Genomic DNA, 27953 nt, shown 5'->3' with positions numbered 1-27953 from the left:
TGGGTGTACGAACTACTGATCACGTGTTTTTATTGTACGATGTACAAAGTCAAATCGACGGTAGCAGTTACTAAAGTCCAGCCTCAACGAGATCTTTGATTTCTACCACGTCGTAACCTAAAATTCAAATTTACTTGGAAAATACGAAAGTATAGGCAGATTCATTGTATTAGGTGTTCTGATCTTCATAGCAAAATAAGTTGTTACTGTACTACTAACTCAACTGTCTCGGTACCAGAGAAAATAAGATAAATTAGATGACTCAGCTTTGGTAGTTAGTATGCTGCTAAGAGAAAAATTCTTCGATAGTGTTCTTCCGTCACTATTTTATTAATAAATCGACATATACGTGTCGACATAGTCGTAGATATCAACTTTAAAATTCCGATGTGATGTAACTTAAGAATTTGGCGTCATTTCTGCTTCTGTCCCCGGGCAAAGTCTGCGGTAACTTGTGTAAACTTGTGCGCAGCCAAATCACACGTCACTTAGAAGTGGAAAGAAAACTTCTGGGCGCTCGTGGAGTCCGTCTTGTTGGCGAAATGAGCGCAGCACCTAACTACGCAGTAACTTAGGAAGAATGGGCCAAGTTGTGCCCGGAGAGGGCAGCGACCAGCGCAGACGAAGCTCATACCGCGCTCCCGGGACTCCGGGAACTCAACTTCTCTGCCTGGCGCTGTATATTCCTCGGCTACATACGATTACGGTACTCTCCCGCTTGTGTGACGCTTCAGGACCTTCAAGGAAAAAACCAGTTCAGAGAGAGACTGCACGCATATTGATCATCCGGTTTTAAGACATCTCACGTTGCTTTGCAAATAGCAAAAGTTTTTGTGAATGTATATCGAGCATTATTCTGGACCACTGAGTACTTTTACAGAGAGTAACGAAGGTAACTTCTTCTTCTAGTCTTGTTGCTGAGCACATTACTGTTCTCTGTCAGGATAGATTAAATATGATGAATTTCAGGACCAATTACATACAGGGTGTTCCAAAGTATTTGCATGAAACGTGTAGGGATGATACATCACGTCATCAGGAACAACTTTTTTTTTTTAGCCAAAAATATTCGTTGACTCTCCCCGGCGACGGTAGGCGCCTTTTTATGGAACTCGTCGGTTCTGGGACGACAAAATTTCAAGAAACTAGCAGGGTCTATTAAACAGGTGTCCTGCATCTGCATACTACCTACACCATTAAACTGATAAGAGTTATTTTCAACACGAAAACATTAAGAACGAGGGTCTATAGCGATTCAGGAACGTTAAATTTGCACGGATAACCCGTTTCACACGGAGTAGAATGCAAACACTTGAAACACATCATATATTGTGAACATGCAGTGAGAATCCTGAGCTGCATGAAGAGGCATCAGCAAGAAAATTCACGTTTATACCACAATGTAGATCTCATTGCCCGCTATTGTGCATTCGGTACTTTCCTCCTAACTGAAAAAAGAGTCATCTGAAAAAATATACTATAACACATTGATGAGTGAAAATATGCAAAACTCGGGGTGATTCAACTTCCCCTACCGATGTCGTTTTATGCAACCCGCAATGTTATCTCTGGCCTTCAGAAAACCACGGTCGAGGTTGGTATATTATCTTGCTCGCAACGAGCGAGCTATTAGTCTTGCAGAAAAAAATGAACAAGACATTTCTGTAGGCAATTTACTGTAGTTAAATTTTATACTGAGATACGTTTTCGCTAAAGGCCGGATTTTCGAATTATTCACGAAAAAGAGCGAGGACACTAGACAATGTGTGACTGGAAATGAGTGATTTGGAGCGGCGAACCATGCTATACTCTGTGGCAATTCGATGGAAGGGATAGGTTTGGTGAATGCTTGGAGAACTTTACCTGCATTCATTTGTAGTGACAAGAGTGGAGTGGAGTTGGTGTTGCGGCATGGGATTGTTTTCGTTGTTAGGATGTGGTCCCCTTACTGCGCTGAACTCTTTGAGTCCCAGTAGTTTCTGCCTGAAAGCATCATTATTTTTTTTTAAAGTGCCACTGTCTTCAGCGTAAAAAAGCTTATGCTGTTGTAAGACAGTCACATCTAGTGAAACACTGAGGTATTTCAACGAATGCAATGCCTTGTAGCAGTTACTTATAGCGTTCAAAGTAACAGTTGGCGCAGAGATTATAACACGTGACTGTTGGACATTGTGACGTGCCGTTGTTTCTATAAAGTCCATGTTGATGAGATCAGTGACAGTGAGAATAAGTTCTCTGTATCTGAAGTTATTGTGATTTGCTGCTACTGCTTTTATGAGTGGTTTAGAAATGAAACCGCTCGGGGAGTAAATAATTTTGATACAAAATTCATTAAATTTTAGACCTATTTTTGCTTCTTATTCAGTACTATAATCTGTTTTAGCCATAAGAGTTTATGGAAGTTTCGAAATGTGGGATTTTATTTAGGAAAAATGAGGATTTGCTTTGTAATATATCACATGAAATGATTGGTGGCTGAAAACAGAAAGCCACAGTGATTCCACAGTGAAACCAACTCGCTAAATAACTGATCGTTTACTTTATGCCAAATTCTTCGTATATTCGTTGCTTGCTATGGTAATAAAGATTTCTTTTGAGAAAAAAAACAATTAAATCAGATCTTTTCTCATATCGTTGGGTCTTGAAGGGTTAAGAAAACGCTAAACATTTTACATCAACGCGTTCTGCGTACAGTGGAGGAACAGTTCGGAGACTATGACTGTTTGTGCCATCTTGACAACGCACTCTGTCATAAATCAGCAACTGCGAGGCAGCGGTTTGTGGACAACAACATTCTTTAGGCGGATTGACTTGCCAAGAGTCCCGATCTGCACGCAGTGGGACACCTTTGGGATGAGTTAGATCTGTGATTCCACTCCGGACCCCAGCGACCTTTCCTGGTTCCGCCTCCGGTGGAAAAATTGTCTGCTATTCCTCCACAGACATTCGAACACCACGGTGAAAGTGTCTCCAATAGAGTTCAAACTGTCATCAAGGCAGAGGGTGGACACACCCCGTATTAAACTCCACTAATAGGTATCTGGTTTCTTTTGATCTGATAGCATACAACATATTATTGATTTAAAATGCATCTTTCCGTATGAGTGTTACTGTTCTGCTAAGCTATACTTTAAACACATTTCTTTCAGGGTTGGGCGAAATCGTTGCCTCGTGCGTTGTGCAGCATTCGTGTTAACAGACACAGCGCCGGTGCTGGCGGGTCGCCATTATTTGTCAGTCCGGGACAGCCGGGTAGCATATGCGCGCTATCGTAGGGACTGAAACGGCTCCGGCGCCCCCTGTACTCGCACCAGCATCCATAGAGTTATAATTATTCGGCCAGACATACGTTACGTTAAGCCCCTGTCATGGAATGCACTAATGACGACACTAATATTGGCGGACTTAGCATAAACACGGAATTTATAGTAACGCTGCGAGCTAAATCACCGGTAGCTGGTGTTAGATGCCCTCAGACTAATTGAAGAAACGGCAGCATAAACTACCCCGGTTGGCTTTGCACGAATCAATACGAGATATTAACAGCTGACCGTCCACCCGGCCATCGAGCGGCGCTTGTAAATTGCGGCCATTAAACCTCCCTTTCCGCAAAAGAAAAACGCGAACACCGGAGCGTACAGCGTCAGGCGGGAAAACCTGCACACGTCTGGCTAACACCGCCGACAACGATTATACGGAATGGTTTTCGACGTCGGACTGTATTCAGACCCACCATTTTGTTCGCTATCAGTTTGATGAGAACAATGAACAGTCTCGCACGCTTCGTCGGCAGTCGCTCCAGTCCTCGGAAAATCCGACAGACGAGATAATTTGCTGCAGTTTTTTTCATCATTTTGTGAATATAATTTGAAGAAGATATCGGAGCCTTCAAGTGTGATTTGTATTCTAATTAAGTTAATGCCCGTCGCAGTACAAGGCCATGTTGTTAATATTGCAACAGGACATAAAGAGAGGACTCGTTTTCTTATGCCATCACTCTTCTGTATGTGAAAGCTCATTCTGTGTTCTCATAGTGAAACGTTTGCGCAGAGTTTTATGACGCCATGGTGAGAAGTGTCATACAAGATGGAACTAAAAACTTCGGTTAATGGGCCAATAATTAAATGCCAACGCCCGTTAAACAAACGGTCCAGTCACCTTAGTGCGATCATCCCTATGTTCGCAGTAGATGTGTAATAATCACACACAGACGGCATGTGGCAGCACTAGCAGTGAAGAGTATATAAACAATTTCACTCACACACACTAAAAAAATGGAACAAAAGGACAATACCGGTACAGCTTCTCTACCTCTGTAAGGAACAGATCCACACTGACCGTAGAAACTGTAGCTGGAAGAGTGGGACCGGCGATCTATATGCTACCTATGGTGCCGGCCTAACACATATACATATATTGTACTGTACGAAGTGTATACCGCACATTTTCGCGTTAAGAGAAAGGAGCGAAAGATGAATCAGGATAAAGTGAAGATTACTGAGGCTAGATAAAAGAGGTTCTTGAGCACTTGTTTCTCTTCAGGAAGGTACCATAGTTGTGCAAATCCTATTAAATGACCTTTTACGCCTTCCGCTGCAAGAATTATTCCTTTATTTTCCACTATTGGGCAGTTCCGAATGTTACACCATTTCAAGTTTTAGCTAATGCGCAAGATCACAATCTACGAAGGTATCCAGCCACCAGCATATGACATTCAGACGTAAAAGCTTGAGGTATGTAAATAATAGATTTCAGGTATCAGTCGTCCTTTGGAATTTTTGCTGGCAGATCTAGATTTCAGCTAGAAACTATGCCATTTTCAATGCTAAGAATACAACAGGCACATAGTTAGATGATGTCATTAAAAAGTTGCAGTTAATGGCATAACTCATGTGGTTTATATATTACATACCACAATCCTTTTCTTGGTCAATGCATGTAATGCCTGTTTGTCTGGCTTTGTACACAGTTCATTGAATACTAATTTTTGCGGACGGCGGGCTGTGTGGAGAACACATCGGTTGGTTATATGGCGCCATCTATGTGAACTACATATAAACCTCAATGGAAGTAAACCACTTCAAATTTAATTACATGAAATGGAACTTGAGATATGTTGGTGGCTGAGTAGCTTCCTAGCTTGTGCTGTTCCAGTACAGCTATCGTCTCAAAAGGGTGTAATAGTCGAAACTGCCAATACTGCAAAGTACAAAAATAATACTTGCAGGCTAAGGCGTAAAATGTTGTGATTTGCGTGGGAAAATCGTGGGGTGCCTCATAATATCGTGTTGGTCCTCCTTTTGTCCGTGGGCCACTGCGTTATCCGTAGTGAGAGGTAATGCCTGGAATTCTCTGCACACTCTTGACACTGTGGCTCTCGTAATATTGAGTTTTCTAACAATTGCTGAAATGGAATGCCCCATGTGCCCAGTTCCAACTACCATTCCGCATTCAATGTTTGTTAATTCACTTCGTGCGCCCATAACCACATCAGAAAGAAAAAAAATTGTAATCTAACTTAAACTAACTTATGCTATGGACAACACACACACACCCATGCCAACCGCGCGACTGCTACGGTCGCAGGTTCGAATGCTGCCTCGGGCATGGATGTGTGTGCTGTCCTTAGGTTAGTTAGGTTTAAGTAGTTCTACGTTCTATGGGACTGATGACCACAGATGTTAAGTCCCATAGTGCTCAGAGCCATTTGAACCATTTTTGCCACCCATGCCCGACGGAGGACTCGAACCTCCGACTGGGGGAGCCGCGCGGACCGTGACAAGACGCCTAAGACAACGCTGCTACCCCACATCAGAAACCTTTGCATATGAGTTCAAAATGGTTCAAATGGCTCTGAGCACTATGGGACTTAACTGCTGAGGTCATCAGTCCTCTAGAACTTAGAACTGCTTAAACCTAACTAACCTAAGGACAGCACACACATCCATGCCCGAGGCAAAATTCGAACCTGCGACTGGAGCGGTCGCGGGGTTCCGGACTGTAGCGCCTAGAACCGCTCGGCCACTCCGGCCGGCTTGCATATGAGTCATCTAGATACAAATGACAGCTCCGCCATTGCACTGCCCTTCTACATCTTGTATACGCGATACTGCTACCATCTGCATATGTGCATTTTTGTATTCCATGACTTTGTCAACTCAGTGTAAAATTATCAGTTATTTGAGGAAAAACATACTTTTTGGTTTTTTCACCGTGGACTAATAATCCGAAATCCACCTCGTATAAATAAGTAATTAGTGAAACAGCGTGTTTTTAGGGTTTCATATCTCAGACGGTGAAAACGGAACCCTAATAAGATCATTTGTTGTCTGTTCGTACGTCCGTCCGTCTGTTTGTCTTTCTATCAGTCCGACTGTAAATAGTGCTTTTTCTTAGGGACGTGTCAAGTTGAAAATACACGTACGAAGGTCTACGATGCCATGGTGGTATAAGCAGTTTAAGCTTCTGAGTCAATGCAATCAAAAGATACGGCCATTTATGTCACACATTTTGATACTCGCAGACTCATTTACCAGAACCTATAGGATACTTTCTGTTGACCTTGAATCTTGAAATTTGGCAAGAAGCAAGGTTTCACGCTACAGTCAAAGAAAAAAGTCAGAGAATTGTTAATTTGTAAGAACATGGCACGAAAAAAATTTCGTTTGTCATTCTTATCCTATTTCAAACTTGAAGCGAAAATATTCTCGAAAGTCTTGTAGTCCGCAGCTCGTGGTCGTACGGTAGCGCTCTCGCTTCCCGCGCCCGGGTTCCCGGGTTCGATTCCCGGCGGGGTCAGGGATTTTCTCTGCCTCGTGATGACTGGGTGTTGTGTGATGCCCTTAGGTTAGTTAGGTTTAAGTAGTTCTAAGTTCTATGGCACTGATGACCATAGCTGTTAAGTCCCATAGTACTCAGAGCCGTTTGAACAATTTTTTTTGAAAGTCTTGTATTCCCCGGGAGCACTATCTTGGCAGAATCGATGTCGATAACAAGCAAAAGTCATCGAGATTATTATCGGAATGGATGAACTCTCTGTTTACGGAACCTTCAGTTCGCGAGTCCTACTCGCATCTGGACAATTTTTTGTATATAATTATGTTACACCAAGTATTCACGGTGAAAGCAACAGGAATTATCTTTCATTGTTTGCATTAGTTCCTCTTGTGTTTCTGTTGAGATCTTACGATGAGTTTACAACTTGCTCGTGTCCAGAAGGCCATGCAAACTATTAGTGGCATGTGTAACTATTATTATAATAATTATTACAGATAAGAAATTTTCTCTTTCCAACCATTGTCGAGTTTTTTGCACGTGGATTTAGTCGACGGAAGTAGCTTTAGTTGAATCGCCTCTCGGCGTACTGGCTAACAGAAGTAATCGAATTTCTAAGAGCGTAAGGCTGCTACCTTGGCAGCTTTTACTCCGGAGAAACCTCCTCTCAGCTCCCAGATCTCAACGTTCGTTCCGTGAAAGCGTTTGCCTTATAATTCAGAGCTGCGGAAGTGGATTAAACGGGAGTGGCTGGTCATTGGGAACAAGGAGAGCGTGGGAGGCCCCAGGCTGAATCGCGAGGGGAACGTGGGCCGGCGGCTGACCGCTGCTAATGAAGAGTGCGAGCTGCCATCCGCGCCACTGCCAAGGCGACGAACCCGCCTCGCCCTCCTGCAGTTGATCCACCCACACCCACACTCACACTCATACCATGCTGGCCCTCTGAATCGTGTCGACCGCCTTAAGCGACAGGGAGGGATGTGACTGCTGGGAAATAGTGTTCCGCGAATAGCTCTGCGACCAGGATAACTTTCGGACACACCTTTACGTCTGTAGATGGCGAGTCACGGGAAACTGCTTCGCGGAGAGAAATTCTCATTGTGCCATATATTAGTGTTTCTTCCTGTTCAGTGATTGGATGGAAGGTAATTTATCAGCACGTGAAGCATATTCATAGCTTCCAATATTAAAACGGTTTCTTGTAAATTTTTAATAGCTATTTCATCGAAAGCTCTGTGAGGCTATTCCCATACGATGCTGTTGTCTCTATGAACAGCAGATGGCTGTAGCGAAATGCAGGAAGATCTGCAGAGGAACGCTAATTCGCGCAGGAGACTGGTAGATGATCCGAATGTGAAGAATTCTAACGTACTGCGCACTGCGCGAGTATGCTATTGGCTATAAACCGCTGGAAAAAGCAACTTAATATACCTCCAAGTAACCGTCCAGGTGACCTGAAGTGGAATGGGCTCATGAGACTAATTTTACTTGCCACTCTGACATTCACTGGAAAGATCTTAAGGAAATGTAATTGCTCCATGAAAAAAAATAGTGTACAAAACACCTGTAACTACAAGACAGATTCTTAAGTATTGCTTATCAGTTTAGGAGCGTCAACAGTTGGAATTAATATAAAGAGATTAAGAAGATCCAACACAGAGCTGCAAGTTCCGCCGTGGGATCATTTGGTCGGCGCGAGAGCATTACAGGTGTGTTCGACAAATTCCAGTGTCAAGCGCTATAAGGGAGGCATTGTACATGACGAACAGGCTTGCTGTTGAAATTCCGAGAGCGTTCGTTCCAAGAAGAGCTGGATAACATAACTTTTCCTGCTATATAAACCTCGCAAAATGACCACAACGAGAAAATCAGAGAAATTAGAGACCATACGGAGGATTTTTCTGGAAGTATTTCTCTGGAGTGTAACCTTTTACGGAATTGGAAGCTGTAGAAGTGGTTCAAACAGGAAGAGAATAGAAGCTTTAGAAATCTGGTATTAGGGAGGAATGATGAAGTTTAGGTGGTCAAATTGAGTAAGTAACGAGGATTTACTGGATCGAATTACAGAAGAAAACAAACTTACGGCGCAGATTAAGGGATGGGATGTCATGAACCATGAAGGAATCGTCAGTCTGGTAATGAAGGGAAGTGTAAAGGGTAAAAATTTTAGAGGGAGACCAACGGATGGATACAGTAAGCAGGTTTAAAAGGAAGTATACTGCAGGATATACTAGCGTGGAGAGCTTCATGAAACCAGTCTTCGGACTGAAGACTACCACCAAAGCCGCCGCCGGCGCCGCCGCCACCACCACCACCACCACCACCACCACCACCACCACCAGAGTGGCATGAAAATTGCTCATTGAATTACACCGTAACATGGCTTGCGGCTTATAGCAGTATATGAAGCTGTCTCTCTTAGAGTTTCTCAGTTCAGATTTTTCAGAATTTTTCGTTAGCCAAATACTCCAGTACCTCTTCACGCACCTCTTCTTTACATAAGCCCAATTTCTGTTGTTATAACCACATGATATAGCTCTCACACACCTGGCCGTGCAAGGTGGCTCAGTGGTGAGACAATTGGCTCGTATTCGGGCGGACGGCGGTTCAAATGTACTTCCATATTTGGGTTTACGCTATATTGCTTAAAAGTAAGTCGGACTGGTTCCTATGAAAGAGCGCGATTGATTTCCTTCCCCAGTCCCCAGTTATACTCCATTCTCTAATGACCTCATCGTCCACTGCAATATTAACCCCATCTCCATTCCTTATTTTTCACGCACTTAAGCAGTGTTCTCCTGTGGACCGTACAAGTATATGCAACTACTTTCGCATACAAATTCGAGTTTTTCAGCATCCTACCAGTAAATCAAAGCCTAGCGTTTGTTTTACCTACAACTTAGGCCGTGCGATCGATCCACTTCATACACGTAAAAACTGTGTATTTGTATGACGTGAAGATCTTCAGTTGTGATTCATAGAGGAATGCAAGTGTAGGTGTCAAGCGATTTTCGTAATGAATATCAGTAAAACGTTGCGAAACGGCTCAAGCTGGTTTGAGTGTTATTGCTGGAACATTTACTGCACGTTGTTCTGCGAAGGCTTTCCATAAAAACGCCCTGGCCGCTGTTAAACACAAGGACTCTGTTGTGTTCACGTTTTTGTATGTTTGAAGCCAGGAGATAAATCAAGTAACGCGGGGACTCTCCTGTAATTTTTTTTTTATCCATCAAAATTTATTTCATCGTAAAATGCAAGTTTACCTGTGGCTGAAGTATTTGACGTGAACCGGACGCCGTGGCGGTCAGAAAACAACATTCACTTCAATATGATGTCACATTTCATAACAAAGGAATGAGGGTTTTAACATCTCTATGTTAAGGTCATAGCAGACAGGGGACTATTTATGTTGGAATAATAGCAGGTAGGAGATTGGCTGTAAGCTTCTGAATGAAATCGTACTGGTTTGACTGTCAAAGTTTTTTTCATTTTATGATAAAGTTTGGTTTCAACGATTTGGCTGAATCAGATGCTGTGCTGTAGGTTTTTAATGGTTTTGAGCCATCACTGATTTTAGAAATACCATCCATCACGCTAACGCTTGTGCCAAGCATAAGATCTAAATCATTTCCTCCAGCATGCTACTGCGCCTGAGTTCTGTTCTTGTATGAGTTCACTTTTACCTACTTCCTTGTGTTCATAGTTTGTTTCTTGTAGGTGTTAATATGTCACTGAAACTCTATGGGAGTGCACATTCGAAAAGTCGGACGCTATGTACATCTGCAAGATTTCTTCAATTAAGACACATGGAAATAACTTGTCATAGCATTAAGTGAGAAACATACGATTGTTACAGGATGGTCGGAACTCAGGTGTATAATGTAACCCAGTTGCAAGAAGACTGCGTGGGATATCTCATATACGTTCGACAATGTCTACATCTACATCTACATGAATACTCTGCCAATCACATTTAAGTGCCTATATCTTTCCGTACGAGCTCTCATTTCCCTTATTTTATCGTGATAATCGTTTCTCCCTATGTAGGTCCGTGTCAAAAAAATATTTTCGCAATCGGAGGAGAAAGTTGGTGATGGGAATTTCGTGAGAAGATTCCGTCGCAACGAAAAACGCCTTTCTGTTAATGATGTCCAGCCCAAATCCTGTATCATATCTCTCCCACATTTCGTGATAATTCAAAACGTGCTGCCCTTCTTTGAACTTTTTCCACGTACTCCGTCAGTCGCATCTGGTAATGATCCCACACCACGCAGCAGTATTCTAAAAGAGGACAGACAAACGTAGTGTAGGCAGTCACCTTAGTAGATCTGTTATATTTTCTAAGTGTCCTGCCAATAAAACGCAGTCTTTGGTAAATCTTCCCTACAACATTTTCTATGTTTCCTTCCAATTTAAGTTGTTCGTAATTGTAATTCTTAGGTATTTAGTTGAATTTACGGCCTCTAGGTTTGACTGATTTATCTTGTAACCGAAGTTTAACAAATTCCTTTTAGCACTCATGTGGATGACATCAAGCTTTTCGTTATTTGGGGTCAACTGCCAATTTTCGCACTATTCAGATATCTCTTCTAAATCGTTTTGCAATTTGTTTTGATCTTCTGATGACTTTATTAGTCGATAAACGACTGCATCATCTGCAAACAACCGAAGACGGCTGCTCAGATTGCCTCCCAAATCGTTTATATAGATGAGGAACAGCAAAGGGCCTATAACACTACTTTGGGGAACGCCAGAAATCACTTCTGTTTTGCTCGATGACTTTCCGTCGATTACTACGAGCTGTGACCTCTCTGACAGGAAATCACAAATCCAGTCGCATAAGTGAGGCGATGTTCCATAAGCACGCAATTTCACTACAAGCTGCTTGTGTGGTGCACTGCCAAAATAAATACGGATTCGACCTGAAATCCCCTGTCAATAGCACTCAACACTTCATGTGAATAAAGAGCTAGTTATTTTTCACAAGAACGATGTTTTCTATACCCTTGTTGACTGTGTGTTAATAGTCTGTTTTCTTCGAGGTAGTTAATAATGTTCAAATGGTTCAAATGGCTCTGAGAACTTTGGGACAAAACATCAGAGGTCATCCGTCCCAAAGACTTAGAATCACTTAAACCTATCTAACCTAAGGACATCACACACATCAATGCCCAAGGCAGGATTCGAACCTGCGACCGCAGCAGCAGCGCGGTTCCGGACTGAAGGGCCTAGAACCGCTCTACCACAGCGGCCGGCCAGTTCATAATGTTCGAACACGATCTATGTTCCAAAATCATGCTGTATATCGACAATAACGATATGAGCCTGTAATTAAGTGGATTACTCCTACTACCTTTCTTGAATATTGGTGTGACCTGTGCAACTTTCCAGTCTTTGGGTACGGATCTTTCGTCGAGCGAACGGTTGTATATGATTGTTAAGTATGGAGCTAATGCATCAGCATACTCTGAAAGGAACCTAATTGGTATATAGTCTGGACCAGAAGACTTGCTTTTATTAAGTGATTTAAGTTGCTTCACTACTCCGAGGATATTTGCTTCTACGTTACTCATGTTGGCAGCTGTTCTTGATTCGATTTCTGGAATATTTACTTCGTCTTCTTTTGTGAAGGCATTTCGGAAGGTTGTGTGTAGTAACTCTGCCTTGGCAGCACTGTCTTCGATAGTATATCCACTGCTGTCGCGCAGTGAAGGCATTGAGTGTTTCTTGTCGTGACAGTTGGCGGAAACGCATGGGGTCAATACCATAAACAACAGAAAGAGGCAACCAAGAAGAATTTATTGGTTTCGACAATAATAGTCAACAACGGCCTCATTGTCCGTTACTAGTAATACTTCCAGTTTTGGAGAACTAATTAATCTTCCAGTTTAGGACATTCTGACGTCGACAGTTATACCACATGGCAAAGGGTAAGCTTCCAGCCAATTATGGTTGAGCTGTCGTACCAAGAAGCTCCGCAGCAAGAGTCATATACCTAACGTGCAGAAGAATGTGGTGTGTGACCTCCCCGTGCACTATGGGGTCCGCCACAGTGGGTGCAAGGTCAGCGTTTGTGATTCTCATGTGTAGGACCCGGGTTCGATTCGCCGTGCTGCCGACGGTTTGTTTCATGAATAGCTGGGAGAAGAGTAGGCTAACAGGATGCACTCTTCACGTATGTCCAATGACGCCAGAGATAGATGAAGGCCTACAGGTCGGTCAGAAACATGTGACCGTGACCTCTTTTTATACCATCGGAAGTTGATGTTATTGAATGTGATGTGCTAAGTGCTTCAGGATTCCGCTGTTCGCCCTTCCTGGTTGCCGCCGCGCCCGGATCTAATCGCTGTCTTTCGGGGTGGTCTGCAGTCGCGAACCTGTTTACGACTGTCGCCAAGACGCGACACCGCAATGTATCAGCTCGATCAACAGGTTCGTATTTTGACCGGCTGTCGGCGGTAGTCGCTGGTGTTTCGTTGTTTTGACGTTCGACAGTGCTCTCTGCTCACCTTAAGTGATGTCGCTTCGCTAAAAGATGTGCGTGAATTTCCATGTTCCCAGTCATCCGCAGCTTTAGTCCTTTGTTTTGAAAGTAATCTACACCATAAGTCTGTAGCCAGTGTATTAGTTTCCTAGCTTCCTGAAAAATTCATAGCTATCGCAAAATGCATGTTTATTCGTTGTCATAGTAAGTCTGCAGCTTCTTACACAGAAGAATCAACCAAAGCAGAGTCGTTCTTTTTATTTCCGTCAGGTTTGATGTAGCCCGCCACGAATTCGTCACCTGTGAAAACCTCTTCATCTCAGAAGAGCACTTGCATCCTGCGTCCTCAGTTATTCGTTGTTTTTATTCCAATTCGTGTCTTCCGCTACAGCTTGTACCCTCTACAGCTCCCTCTAGTACCATAGAAGTTATTCCCTGCTGTCGTAACACGTGTGCTGTCATCGTGTCCCTGTTTCTTGTCAGTATTTTTGACACTCATTTCCTCGCCGATTCTACAGGATAACCTCCCCATTTCTTATCAGTTCACTTAAATTTCTACACTCTTCTCTAACAGCACATCTAAAACGCTCTGGTTTTCTTCATTCCCACTCTTCTCACCGTAAATTTGGAAATTTGTGGTAAGGTCTTATGGGACCAAACTGCGGAGGTAATCGGTCCCTAAGCTTATACACTACTTAATCTAACTTAAACTAACTTACGCTAAGGAGAACACACACACACCCCCATGCCCGAGGGAGGACTCGAACATCGGACAGGGTGAGCCGCGCCTTTTGCCGTGTCAAGACGCCCCAGACCGCGCGGCTACGTCGCGCGGCTCTTCTCACCGTCTCCGATTCACTTCCATGCTGTGCTGTGCTCCAAACGTACATTCTCAGAAATTTCTTCCTCTAATTCAGGTCTATGTTTGATACTGGTAGACTTCTTTGGGCTGGGAATGCCCTCTTTGCCTGTTCTAGTGTAGTTCTCATGTTCTCCTTGCTTCATCCGTTATCTGTTAGTTTCTTCCAAGTTAGCACAATTGCTTAACTTCGTCTGCTCCGAGGTCACGAATATTTATCTTAACTTTAGCTCTAGCCAGCTCTAGCCTCATTTCTGCTGTTTCTCATTACTTTCGTCTATCTTCAATTAAATTTCAGTCCATTTGCTATACGCATCAGAATTTTCATTCCGTTCAGCATCTCCCGTAACTCCACTTTCGGCGAGGATAGCAGTGTCGTCAGCGGATCTTGTCACTGATTTCCGTCCGCACTTAATATTGATTAGACCCCTCCACTTGTCTTTCATTTCCGACATTGTTTTTGTGAAGTGCATGTTAAATAGTAGTGGAGAAATACTGCGTATTTGTTTCACATCCGTTTTATTCCTAGCACTTTCTTCTTTGTCTTCCTTTGTTATTGTTACCTCTTGATTCTTGTACATGTAGTATTACCCGTCTTTCATTGTAGCGCCATTTTCCGTTGTCAAACGTTTTTTCTAGCGTTAAAGATTTGATAAAGGTGTCTGAAGTCTTGTTTCTGTTATTAAATGTGACATCAGGACTAAAGACGGGTAACTGAAAAAATTAATGGCAGCAGTAAAAGGGTAGTCTGCAGACCAGATACACTGTTGTTGTTGTTGTGGTCTTCAGTCCTGAGACTGGTTTGATGCAGCTCTCCATGCTACTCTATCCTGTGCAAGCTTCTTCATCTCCCAGTACCTACTGCAACCTACATCCTTCTGAATCTGCTTAGTGTATTCATCTCTTGGTCTCCCCCTACGATTTTTACCCTTCACGCTGCCCTCCAATACTAAATTGGTGATCCCTTCATGCCTCAGAACATGTCCTACCAACCGATCCCTTCTTCTGGTCAAGTTGTGCCACAAACTCCTCTTCTCCCCAATCCTATTCAGTACCTCCTCATTAGTTATGTGATCTACCCATCTAATCTTCAGCATTCTTCTGTAGCACCACATTTCGAAAGCTTCTATTCTCTTCTTGTCCAAACTATTTACCGTCCATGTTTCACTTCCATACATGGCTACACTCCATACAAATACTTTCAGAAATGACTTCCTGACACTTAAATCTATACTCGATGTTAACAAATTTCTCTTCTTCAGAAACGCTTTCCTTGCCATTGCCAGTCTACATTTTATATCCTCTCTACTTCGACCATCATCAGTTATTTTGCTCCCCAAATAGCAAAACTCCTTTACTACTTTAAGTGTCTCATTTCCTAATCTAATACCCTCAACATCACCCGACTTAATTCGACTACATTCCATTATCCTCGTTTTGCTTTTGTTAATGTTCATCTTATATCCTCCCTTCAAGACACCATCCAATCCGTTCAACTACTCTTCCAAGTCTTTTGCTGTCTCTGACAGAATTACAATGTCATCGGCGAACCTCAAAGTTTTTATTTCTTCTCCAATGATTTTAATACCTACTCCGAATTTTTCTTTTGTTTCCTTTACTGCTTGCTCAATATACAGATTGAATAACATCGGGGAGAGGCTACAACCCTGTCTTACTCCCTTCCCAACCACTGCTTCCCTTTCATGTCCCTCGACTCTTATAACTGCCATCTGGTTTCTGTACAAATTGTAAATAGCCTTTCGCTCCCTGTATTTTACCCCTGCCACCTTTAGAATTTGAAAGAGAGTATTCCAATCAACATTGTCAAAAGCTTTCTGTAAGTCTACAAATGCTAGAAACGTAGGTTTGCCTTTCCTTAATCTTTCTTCTAAGATAAGTCGTAAGGTCAGTATTGCCTCACGTGTTCCAGTATTTCTACGGAATCCAAACTGATCTTCCCCGAGGTCGGCTTCTACTAGTTTTTCCATTCGTCTGTAAAGAATTCGTGTTAGTATTTTGCAGCTGTGGCTTATTAAACTGATTGTTCGCTAATTCTCACATCTGTCAACACCTGCCTTCTTTGGGATTGGAATTATTATATTCTTCTTGAAGTCTGAGGGTGTTTCGCCTGTTTCATACATCTTGCTCACCAGATGGTAGAGTTTTGTCAGGACTGGCTCTCCCAAGGCCGTCAGTAGTTCCAATGGAATGTTGTCTACTCCCGGGGCCTTGTTTCGACTCAGGTCTTTCAGTGCTCTGTCAAACTCTTCACGCAGTATCGTATCTCCCATTTCATCTTCATCTACATCCTCTTCCATTTCCATAATATTGTCCTCAAGTACATCGTCCTTGTATAGACCCTCTATATACTCCTTCCACCTTTCTGCTTTCCCTTCTTTGCTTAGAACTGGGTTTCCATCTGAGCTCTTGATGTTCATACAAGTGGTTCTGTTATCTCCAAGGTCTCTTTAATTTTCCTGTAGGCAGTATCTATCTTACCCCTAGTGAGATAAGCCTCTACATCCTTACATTTGTCCTCTAGCCATCCCTGCTTAGCCATTTTGCACTTCCTCTCGATCTCATTTTTGAGACGTTTGTATTCCTTTTTGCCTGCTTCATTTACTGCATTTTTATATTTTCCCCTTTCATCAATTAAATTCAATATTTCTTCTGTTACCCAAGGATTTCTACTAGCCCTCGTCTTCTTCATCCCTCAAAGCTACCCATTCTTCTTCTACTGTATTTCTTTCCCCCATTCCTGTTAATTGTTCCCGTATGCTCTCCCTGAAACTCTGTACAACCTCTGGTTCTTTCAGTTTATCCAGGTCCCATCTCCATAAATTCCCACATTTTTGCAGTTTCTTCAGTTTTAATCTACAGGTCATAACCAATAGATTGTGGTCAGAGTCCGCATCTGCCCCTGGAAATGTCTTACAATTTAAAACCTGGTTCCTAAATCTCTGTCTTACCATTATATAATCTATCTGATACCTTTTAGTATCTCCAGGGTTCTTCCATGTATACAACCTTCTATCATGATTCTTAAACCAAGTGTTAGCTATGATTAAGTTGTGCTCTGTGCAAAATTCTACCAGGCGGCTTCCTCTTTCATTTCTTAGCCCCAATCCATATCCACCTACTACGTTTCCTTCTCTCCCTTTTCCTACACTCGAATTCCAGTCACCCATGACTATTAAATTTTCGTCTCCCCAGATACACTACTGGCCATTAAAATTGCTACACCACGAAGATGACGTGCTACAGACGCGAAATTTAACCGCCAGGTAGAAGATGCTGTGATATGGTTCAAATTATTCAGATGGCTCTGAGCACTATGGCACTTAACTACTGAGGTCATCGGTCCCCTAGAACTTAGAACTACTTCAACCTAACTAACCTAAGGACATCACACACATACATGCTCGAGGCAGGATTCGAACCTGCGACCGTAGCGGTCGCGCGGTTCCAAACTGTAGAGCCTAGAATCGCTCGACCATTCCGTCCGGTACTGTGATATGCAAATGATTAGCTTTTCAGAGCATTCACACAATGTTGGCGACTGTGGCGACACCTACAACGTGCTGACATGAGGAAAGTTTCCAACCGATTTCTCTTACACAAACAGCAGTTCACCGGCGTTGCCTGGTGAAACGTTGTTTTGATGCCTCGTGTTAGGGGGAGAAATGCGTACCATCACGTTTCCGACTTTGATAAAGGTCGTATTGCAGCCTATCGCGATTGCGGTTTATCGTATCGCGACATTGCTTCTCGCGTTGGTCGAAATCCAATGACTATTAGCAGAATATGGAATCGGTGGGTTCAGGAGGGTAAAACGGAACGCCGTGCTGGATCCTAACGGCCTCGTATCACTAGCAGTCGAGATGACAGGCATCTTATCCGCATGGCTGTAACAGATCGTGCAGCCACGTCTCGATCCCTGAGTCAACAGATGGGGACGTTTGCAAGACAACAACCATCTGCACGAACAGTTCGACGACGTTTGCAGCAGCATGGACTATCAGCTCGGAGACCATGGCTGCGGTTACCCTTGACGCTGCATCACAGACAGGAGAGCCTGCGATGGTGTACTCAACGATGAACCTGGGTGAACGAATGGCAAAACGTCCTATTTTCGGATATATCGAGGTTCTGCTTACAGCATCATGATGGTGGCATCCGTATTTGGTGACATTGCGGTGAACGCACATTGGAAGCGTGTATTCGTCGTCATCCGGCGTAAAGGTATGGGGTGCCATTGGTTACACGTCTCGGTCACCTCTTGTTCGCATTGACGGCACTTTGAACAGTGGACGTTACATTTTAGATGTGTTACGACCTGTGCCTCTACCCCTCATTCGATCCCTGCGAAAACCTACATTTCAGCAGGACAATGCACGACCGCATGTTGCAGGTCCTGTACGGGCCTTTCTGGATACAGAAAATGTTCGACTGCTGCCCTGGTCAGCACATTCTCCAGATCTCTCACAAATTGAAAACGTCTGGTCAATAGTGGCCGAGCAACTGGCTCGTCACAATACGCCAGTCACTACGCTTGATGAACTGTGGGATCGTGTTGAAGCTGCATGGGCAGCTGTACCAGTACACGCCATCCAACCTCTTTTTGACTCAATGCTTAGGCGTATTAAGACCGTTATTACGGCCAGAGGTGGTTGTTCTAGGTACTGATTTCTCAGGATCTATGCACCCAAATGGCGTGAAAATGTAATCACATGTCATTTCTAGTATAATATATTTGTCCAATGAATACCCATTTATCATCTACATTTCTTCGTGGTGTAGCCATTTTAATGGCCAGTAGTGTAGAATCAGTCTTCAGCGGAAAAAATGTTGGACAAAGCATGGTGACCCAAAAGAGGATTCAATCGAAAAATAATTACATTTCTCGCAGAATTGAATTCCGAGGCCGGAAACACTTCTCATTTTGTCTTTTTTATTTTGCTTGCATTTAGAAAGACTGTTAACGCTAGTGGTCGTGTTAATGGCAGATGTAAGGCAATAGCGCCAGCAGGAAGAGGAGTGCGTGTGGTGTAGGGCAGAGCCGCGTTGGGCCGCGTCGTGCGACTGCGGGTCCGCCTATTTGCGTGCGGCGATGGGCAGGCGGGGCCCCGGGCGACAGCGCTGCGTGACTGATTCACCGCGGACACGTGTCCGTGACGCCAGGAATAGACGCGGCTCTCTGCCGCTCTCAAGTGGCCGCGAGTCATCGGCGTCGGGGACACGGCCTGTCCGCTCGCTCCTCACCACAACCGCACTCCCGCCAAGGGGCGGCAGCCGTGCTCAGAGGGCAAGCTTCTTCACCTTAGCTCAGTATTTAGCTGCGGTAAGGCGGTTCTCAACTCGGCGATTGCTTTCAGTGTTGAGAAATCTGCTGAGTTTCTCTTAAGCACAGAAGAATTCTACCAAACTGTGAGACAGAGACCAGACAGGAGTGACTTGAAATGAGTCAGGTAACTACTGTAGCCTGGAATTCGCTACGCGTGAAAAACGCGTCAGTGATGGAGTTGTTTAGTACAAGTCTCGATGTCAGCACACACTAAGTATTGAATCTGGAGCTATGTAATACAGACTGTTTCAAGAACATTAATACGCTTAAAAAACTCTGTGTCTTATACAGTTTGGGCATAAATGAGACAGATGCGACAGATATTTCGTACATCTTGAAATAGGTAACACAACTTACATCATCTGCTCTAGGTGCGAGTTATGTAAGTAGGTTGCTTATCTGAATCTGCGTGCAATACAGTGTTGTTATATTTAAAATTTCGCTACGTGAGAGAGCACACATGAAAAAAGATGATTGTAGGACCATGAAGCTTTAAGGAAACATTTGTAAGGACTTGCGGAAGAGAAATAATGAATAAATATCGTTGAAAGAAATATGTTTTAATTTCCACAAGAGACGATTCAGATCTTGTAATCTTGGCGGTTACGCAGTTTGGAACGATGCCATGACTGAGAATGCTGGACGCAAGGCGCCATCTACAAGCAGTGCACGAGTTGTGTCACGACAGCTGAAGATTTCATGGTCCACCGTTCGAAAAGTGCTGCGAACAACTGTGAAATGGTATCCATACAAACTTCACATTGTGTACAAACTTCACATTGCTCACGAACGTTTCTTGCAAGGGTTCGAGTTTACGACATGTGACCTTGATGGACACGATCTGCTTCGCCCACACGTCATCCCTCGTCTACGGGGGCTCAAACGCTTTGATCCACGGTGGAGCTCCACCTCACATTCCTCGTGAGGTCACTCGGTTTCTGCGTAATCATTTGGAGCAAACGGAATCACTGCCCGATCTCTGCGAACTGCGTAACCACCAAGATCACCAGATTTGAACCCTCTCATATGGAAATTAAAATGTGTTTCTTCGAATGGTTTATTCATTATTTCTTTTCCACTTGTCCTTACAAATATTTCCAAAAAGTTTCATTGTTATATGATCACTCGTTCGATGCAGGGCCCTCTCAAGTAGCGAAAGTTTAACTGTAACCATCTTGTATTTTCTGGGCCATTTGTATTTTTACCTATCCTCTATATGCATGAAAACAGAACTTGGGGAGAACTGTAACTTACGCATAAGACTACAAAGACATGATTTACAAATGAACCATCTGATTTTACAAGCTTTCATATGCCTGCACGTACAACTTTCGGGCCCCTATTTCTTTTTTTCATTTTATGTAGTACTTAGCCATCCACATATAACAGGCAATTTTACCTTTATAAGGCCTTTTTGCCAAACGATTGGGGGATTTAACACGACTAGGTAACAGACTGATTATGTCAATGATGAACCGCGTAGTCTGAGAAAAATGCTAATAGCTGTTCCTGGAGAGCCGTATTTTGTCAGCAGTGCCATTCACATCACGAGCTGTGTGTGTTAATCTGCAATAAGGGCGCTAAAAACCACGCTGTTGAGCGCCCAAAATCCATCATCCTCATTATCAACATCATCATCATCACTGTCAAAGAAGAGTCTGTGACAGGTGAACAGTTGTTCACAGTCTCTCCTAAAAAGATATATCGCCTTGTGGATCATAATTGAAACACATATGAATATTCGCCTCTTATAAAGATGTAAGAAGCTAGAGCTCCGTCGACTGGCCCAGACAGGTTCATCTGTACCGATAGCCCGCCGTGCCATCCTCTACCAACGCGGTCATTTGGATCAGGTATGGGGGGCCAGGGGGTCACCGCACCACTCTTCCCACCATTGTCAGCTTCCGAGCCCTTGAAGCCGGTACTTCTCACGCCTTTCCTCAACTGGCATCACCAAGCTGCCGCGTTCCAGTCCTCCTTCCCTGGCAGTACCAGGAATCGAGCCCCGACCCTCCACAGAGAAGTCAAACACGTTGGCAACCGTGAAGGTCGACTCCGATAAACACGTGGCGCTCTCAAACCCGCGCACATGTCCTGAAGTGGTTCGATATGCTGATCAGAAGTTTTTAATGACGGAACAGCGTTGTCGAAGTGCTGATCAACTAAAATTACACAGACGAGTAGCCATACGAATGGGAATGTGGAAACGCCAAAGAGCTCGCACGTGGCACAGTTGGCCGGGCTGGGGTGAGGTGGAGAGAGAGAGGTCTGGCCGGGCAGGTGTCTGTCCGGTAGACGACCGCTCCGGCCGGATGTTGTGGTTTCCCTCGCGGCGTCGCTCCTGTGACCTGCAGTTTCTGCCACAGAGAATATTGTGGCGGCGTTAAGAGAAGAAACACATTGTCGGCTCTGTGTCCAGATGCACTTCTACTCCGGACGCCACAGGTCAGAAGGTACAGTAAAAGTTGGCGTCCCTTCTGTTCCACGAACACTGTACTTTCTCTTACACCTCCCAGCTAGTTTCAACTGTCCCAAAAAAAGGTCGAAACGTATCCGATTTCCGTAAAGCGATTGCTGTCAAGGAAAGGCATGCGTCAGCCGAAGTTGGGCGCTCATAGTGTAATCAGTGCAACTTACTACTACGGAATGCTTATCTTTGTTCCTTTACCTTATCGCTATAACTGAATCACCAATGAGAACATCATAGCATCTCTGAAATCCTGTAAAATTAATTACATAGTGAGTATTATAGTTGGTTTGGCCGTGGTGGTCTAGCGGGTAGAGCACTAGACTCTGGTCCTGGAGGTTCCAGATTCAGTCTCGGATCGGGACGGAGATTTTCCTTCCTCGTTTCAGTCCCTCCAGGATGGTGCCAGGTTCACTAAGTACCAGGTATTTTTCCTGTGGGATGCAGCTGGTTCGGTGGGTCCTCGACCCTCTCCCTACTGTTGCCATGGAGAAAGAAGGCTGTACTGTACTTGCTGTCAGACCAATATAATTGTCACGGGCTTGCGCCGCAGAGTTTATGATGACTTGTAACCAGGCTGTTTTTGATTCGAACTTATTTCCCAACGAATAGCGTGTATCCTTCATCCTGTCGGGACGCTATTTTCCCTCCGTACTCATCGCAACATGCGTGTATTGTTTTGAATTAAACCTTTCGCCACTGCTCACAGTTACAGAACACACTTTTAGACGAGCGCCTCCTTTTAACATTTCACTAGCTTCTCAATTATTTGTGTTTATTGGTATCTACTGAATATATTATTTTATCTGCCTGTAGATGATTATTTTCTCAGCTATTGTAGGTGGCATCATCGATGATAGCAACGAGTCGGACTTCGGGTGGCATAGTTCAAAGCCGCTGCAGATTCTCTCGTGACGATTAGTCTTTTATTGTGTAAAGCACAAATGTTGTGTCGTGGGGCAATATGAATGGTTGGAAATAAAGAACACACTTCGTATACTGCGTTCGCAGTATAGTAACGTTCCTTGCTCGAAGATGAGCAGTTTCAACACTCTTACACTGCTATCGTCTGATCTTATAGAACTTGTTATAAGGATGGCTGATTTATAACAATTTCCTTAAGATCCGATGATCACAGTTTAAGACTGTTGAAACCGGTCGCCTTGGAAAAATAAAAGTTTCTGTATTCCGATCGCGGCATAAAAAGTGTGTTCTCATTTCCATTCTTTTATAAGTTTTGTATTGTATAGTTCTGCACACAGATCGTCTATACACGTACACCAGCCAGCATACAGTCTCAAATTTCAGACTTTGAACTTAGGCGTAATCTGCAAGTCATGATCTCAGCGGTGTAGCCGTTCAGTAATTGTGTTATGTTTTCCATTAAATATGGTATTTAGCACAATTTAAGGTGTGATTTGGCGGTATAAGAGAAAATGACGTGGTTTGTATACTTTTGAGAGCTTTTTTCTTGTTATTAGCAGTGGGAGGACTGAGGAATATGGAAGATCAGTTTATGGGGAAGAATAAATGACGAGTCTTTTACAGTAGTAGACCGCTATATGTTTTCCCGCAATAAGGTTAATGCTAGAGAGCGTTTCGCGGCGAATAGTAGTTTTTCTTAAGTCTTGCTACCCTGAAATGAGGAGAATGGTCGAGGGGAGGAATTCGTGGCGGGCCACGTCAAATCAATCACATGACTGATGACTCAAAAAAAAAAAAAAAAAAAAAAAAAAGGCGTTGCTCGTGTTCCTTATTGAATAATACTGGGGAAGAAACTGAGCCTTGAGGAACATCACCTGGCCTGAGTTTCGCTGTAGCAAAGTAGCAGTCAGTAGTGACGAAGAGATGTGTAACGTTGAAATGCTGTGGTGCAGAGCTGTTGCTTTGCTATAGCCGTACATGGAAAAACCTTTCCGTTCGTTTTCCTTCTGCTCAGACGAAATACGCTGGTAATGTAGGGCAGGTGTGGTGGTGGTGTGCCAACGGCGGCGCTGATACCCCGCGCTGGGCACCCCTGCCCGCTGGCGCTGGTGTGCTCTCCTCACCTTGTCCGCCAGGCCGGCAGTAAAGGCCGCCCGCCCGGACCGGCCGTTTGGCCGTAATTGCGCCATTCGGATGCTGATGTGAGAATATATTGGAAGAGAAGACGCGCCGCCATTACTGCCAGCAGCAGCAGCGCCTCCGCCGCCAGGTGCCTGCCCGCCGCCTTCACGGCGAACTGCAGTCGCCTCCCGCTACCTCCCCAGCACCGAGGCAAGAAGGTCGGCGGCACTTTCAGTGCGTGTGCAGCGACCTCTCACATGGCATAAAGTATCGGGTCGTGTGGCTATTTGCTGTTGGCTGCTGGGAGTGTCAACTGGTTACGAAACGCACTCCCCGGTATTAACAATTGTATCTTGGCAGGGTAAGCTATGTATAAAGCATCGCGTGTGGGGTAGAGGTAATGATAATTTAGTTAATTAAACCTATTGCTTCTTTTGTTGGAACACGTGAGCTATTGCGAGAAAGGGGGCGGACGGGGGGGGGGGGGGAGGGCGTAAAAAGGACACCCCAATTACGGTAAGCAGATAAATGATTAAATTTATTGACTGGCAACAGATAAAGACTCGGTTAATACTTAGAAGTAATGTTGTTATTAATGTGACCAAGACCAAACGGATTTTAGTGTTCCTTCGTCTAATACAGATAGTTGTAATGGTTAGGACCGGAAACTGGGATGGTGTGTTTCTGTGAAAGGGGGCGGGGGTGGGTGGCCCGTAAGATAACAGTCAGAGATTGCTAAGAACTTCCGTACGGAGTTTATTAACTCACAAAGGAAGCTGGGCTCATTGGACAGTTAACACCCACAAAGAATAAATGCAACTGGTTCCCATTGTTGATGACAAGAATTTAGCTTTCACACATTCATGCTCTTTGAAAGCACATCAGTCATTCGTGCGTATATACAACATCTGTCATCACAACAAGTTCGCGCAAACCTGTTCCGACTTATGCATACCAGCTGGCCGAAAGGAGCTGTGACTCCTCCAGTACTGGAACGTGCGTACACTCTCATTCGAGGTGATCGACGGATCACAGTCAAACACCACGCTGCACAACTGGACGTCTCTTTGGGTAGTGCTGACACACTCGTCCATCAGTTGGAGTACTCAAAGGTGTACTCAAAGACGGGTTCCTCGCCGCCTGACGGAAGACCATAAAGAGCTAGGAAGGATCATTTATGCGGAATTGCTGGTGCGTTACGAGGCTTCACAGACACACATTTAATCACGATCCCAGTTTCCGGTCCTAACCATTACAACTATCTGTATTAGACGAAGGGACACTAAATTCCTGTTGCTCTTGATCACATTAATAACAGGCTGTGAAACACTGGTTCATCACTTCGAACCGGAAACGAAATGGCAATCCATGGAGTGCTGCCAAAGTCTTGGCGACGGTCTTCTGGGACTCCTAAGGGTCTGTTCTGTTTGATGTCGTCCTTCGTGGTGCAACGAACAATTCTGAAGTATATTTTGTTACCCTTAGGAAATAGAAGAAACGACTTCAGCGTGTTCGTCGCTACAAAAATTCAAACAAAGCTTCTCTTACTTAAATTTGTGTGTAGCTGTCATTATCTGCAATAGAGGAAAGATTTATTGTGATCTGTTGTTTTGATACTAAGCGTGTCTACTCAATCTTATAAAGTGAGAGTTAATCACTTGTATTTTAGATATTTGATGTGCTGTTAACTGACTGTAGTATACAGGTTTTGGTCACTTGTGATGTTGGACACTGGAGTCTGGAGTAAAGTCGACGAACTACCTTGTCTCAAAGGTTCTCCGTTGGTTTCATATCGCGACTCTGGGCAAGCCAGTGTACTTAAGGAATGTTGTCCACAAACCGTTACGTCACAGGTGGTGCCTTATGACAGGGTGCATTGTCATGTTGATACAAATTATCATAGTCTTCGAACTGTTCCTCTTATGTAGGTAGTGCACATTTGTTGGAAATGTGTTCATATCCTTCCTCAATTACCGTTTTCTTAAGCGCAACAAGGGAACGACACGCCAACCAAGAAAAACATTCCCCACACGGTAAAATAACCTCTTCCGTACTTCACCGCTGGCAGTATACATGAAGGCAGGTAACTTTCTCGAACCATTCCGTCGGACTGCCCAAGCTAGTGCATGATTCTTCATTCAAAATCTCTAGTTTCCAGTCATCCACCATCCAGTGACGTTGCTCCTTACACCACCTCCAGCGTCGCTTTGCTTTGACCAAGTAATTTGTGGCTTATGAGGAGCTGCTCAACCATTGTATCTCATGCTTTTTAACTTCCTACGCACCGTCATCGTAGTAGCTGGAGTACTGGTTGTACTTTGGAACTCACGAATGATTCCTTCCGCAGATTTCAAGCAGTTTTGTATAATCATCCTGCGCAACGTGAGACATTTCCTATTCGCTAGTACATGAAGCCTGCCTGGTCTCCCTGTGGTTGTTCCTTCGCTCTTCCACCTCACAGTCGCATCCCCAGCAGTCGCCTTGGGAAGCTTTACAAGGGTACGGATGTCCCTGTCGGATTGTTTCTCAGGTGACATTCACTGACTAGTCCACTTGCCAAGTCACAGAGCTCTGCTGAGCGCCCATTCTGGTGTTACTGCATCTCTACTGACAACATAGTACTTCCCACATCCTTGTATAATGGCGAATACCCATCCCGTCATATCTAGTTGTCAGTTCCACATTACACTGAGGTGACAAAAATCATACGATACGGATGATGATAATATCGCGTACACGTGGTATAAAAGGGCAGCGCATTGGCGGAGCTTTCGCTTTTACTCGGCTGAGTCATGTGAAAAGGTTCCCGACGTGGTTATGGGAGCACGACAGAATTAACAGACTTTGAACGCAGAATGGTATTGGCGCTAGAGGCACGAGACATTCAATTTCGGAAACCATTAGGGAATCTCATATTTCGAGAGCCACAGCGTTGAGAGTGTGCCGAGAATATCAAACCTCAGGCATTACCTCTTAACAGGACAAAGCAGTGCCCGACAGCCTTCATTTAACGATCGAGAGCAGCGACGTTTGCAAAGAGTTGTCAATGCTAACACACAAGTAGCTCTGTATGAAATAACCGGAGAAATCAGTATGGAACGTACGACCAACGTACCCGTTAGCACAGCGAGGCGAAATTTTTGTGTTATTGGACTATGGGAGCAGACGACCGACGCGAGTGCCTTCGATAACAGCACGACATCGCCTCTTGCGTATCTCCTGGGCTCGTGACCATATTGATTGACGCGTACAGGACTGGAAGACCGTGGCCTGGTCAGATGAGCTCTAGTTTCAGTTGTTAAAGGTCAGAGTGTGTCACAGAGACCACGAACGCATGGACCCAACTTGCCAACAAGATGCTGTGCACGCTGGTGCTGGCTCCAGAATGGTATGGTCTGTGTTTACATGGAATGGAATGGGTCCTCTGGTCGAACTGAACCTCTTGGAGGCTATTTGCATCCCTTCATGGACTTCGTGTTCCCGCACAACGATGGAATTCTTATAAATGGCAATGCACCATGTCACTGGGCTATAGTTGTTCGGAATTGGTTTGAACAACTTCTGGGAAGTGCGAGCAAATGATTTGGCCACCTGAATTGCCCGACATGAATCTCATCGAACATTTATGGGACGTAACACTTCCGCAATTATGGATGGCTACAGAGGAAGCATGACTCGACATTTCTGCAGGGGTCTTCCAACGACTTATTGAATCCCTGCCACGTTGAGTTGCTGTTTTACGCCGAGCTAAAGGAGGTCCTACAAGATATTAGGAGGTATACCATGACTCCTGTAACCTCGGTGTGCATACGGGTGTCCAGATACTATTGATCCGATAGTACACACCACTTCGTAAAAGTAATTACATTCTCTTTTATTTATACTGGGTGATCAAAAAGTCAGTATAAATTGAAAACTGAATGAATCACGGAATAATGTAGATGGAGAGGTACAAATTGAGACACGTGCTTGGAATGAT

This window comes from Schistocerca serialis, chromosome 1 (assembly GCF_023864345.2).
Source record: "Schistocerca serialis cubense isolate TAMUIC-IGC-003099 chromosome 1, iqSchSeri2.2, whole genome shotgun sequence".
In the NCBI taxonomy this organism is placed as follows: domain Eukaryota; kingdom Metazoa; phylum Arthropoda; class Insecta; order Orthoptera; family Acrididae; genus Schistocerca; species Schistocerca serialis.
This window is presented reverse-complemented; position numbering follows the sequence as displayed.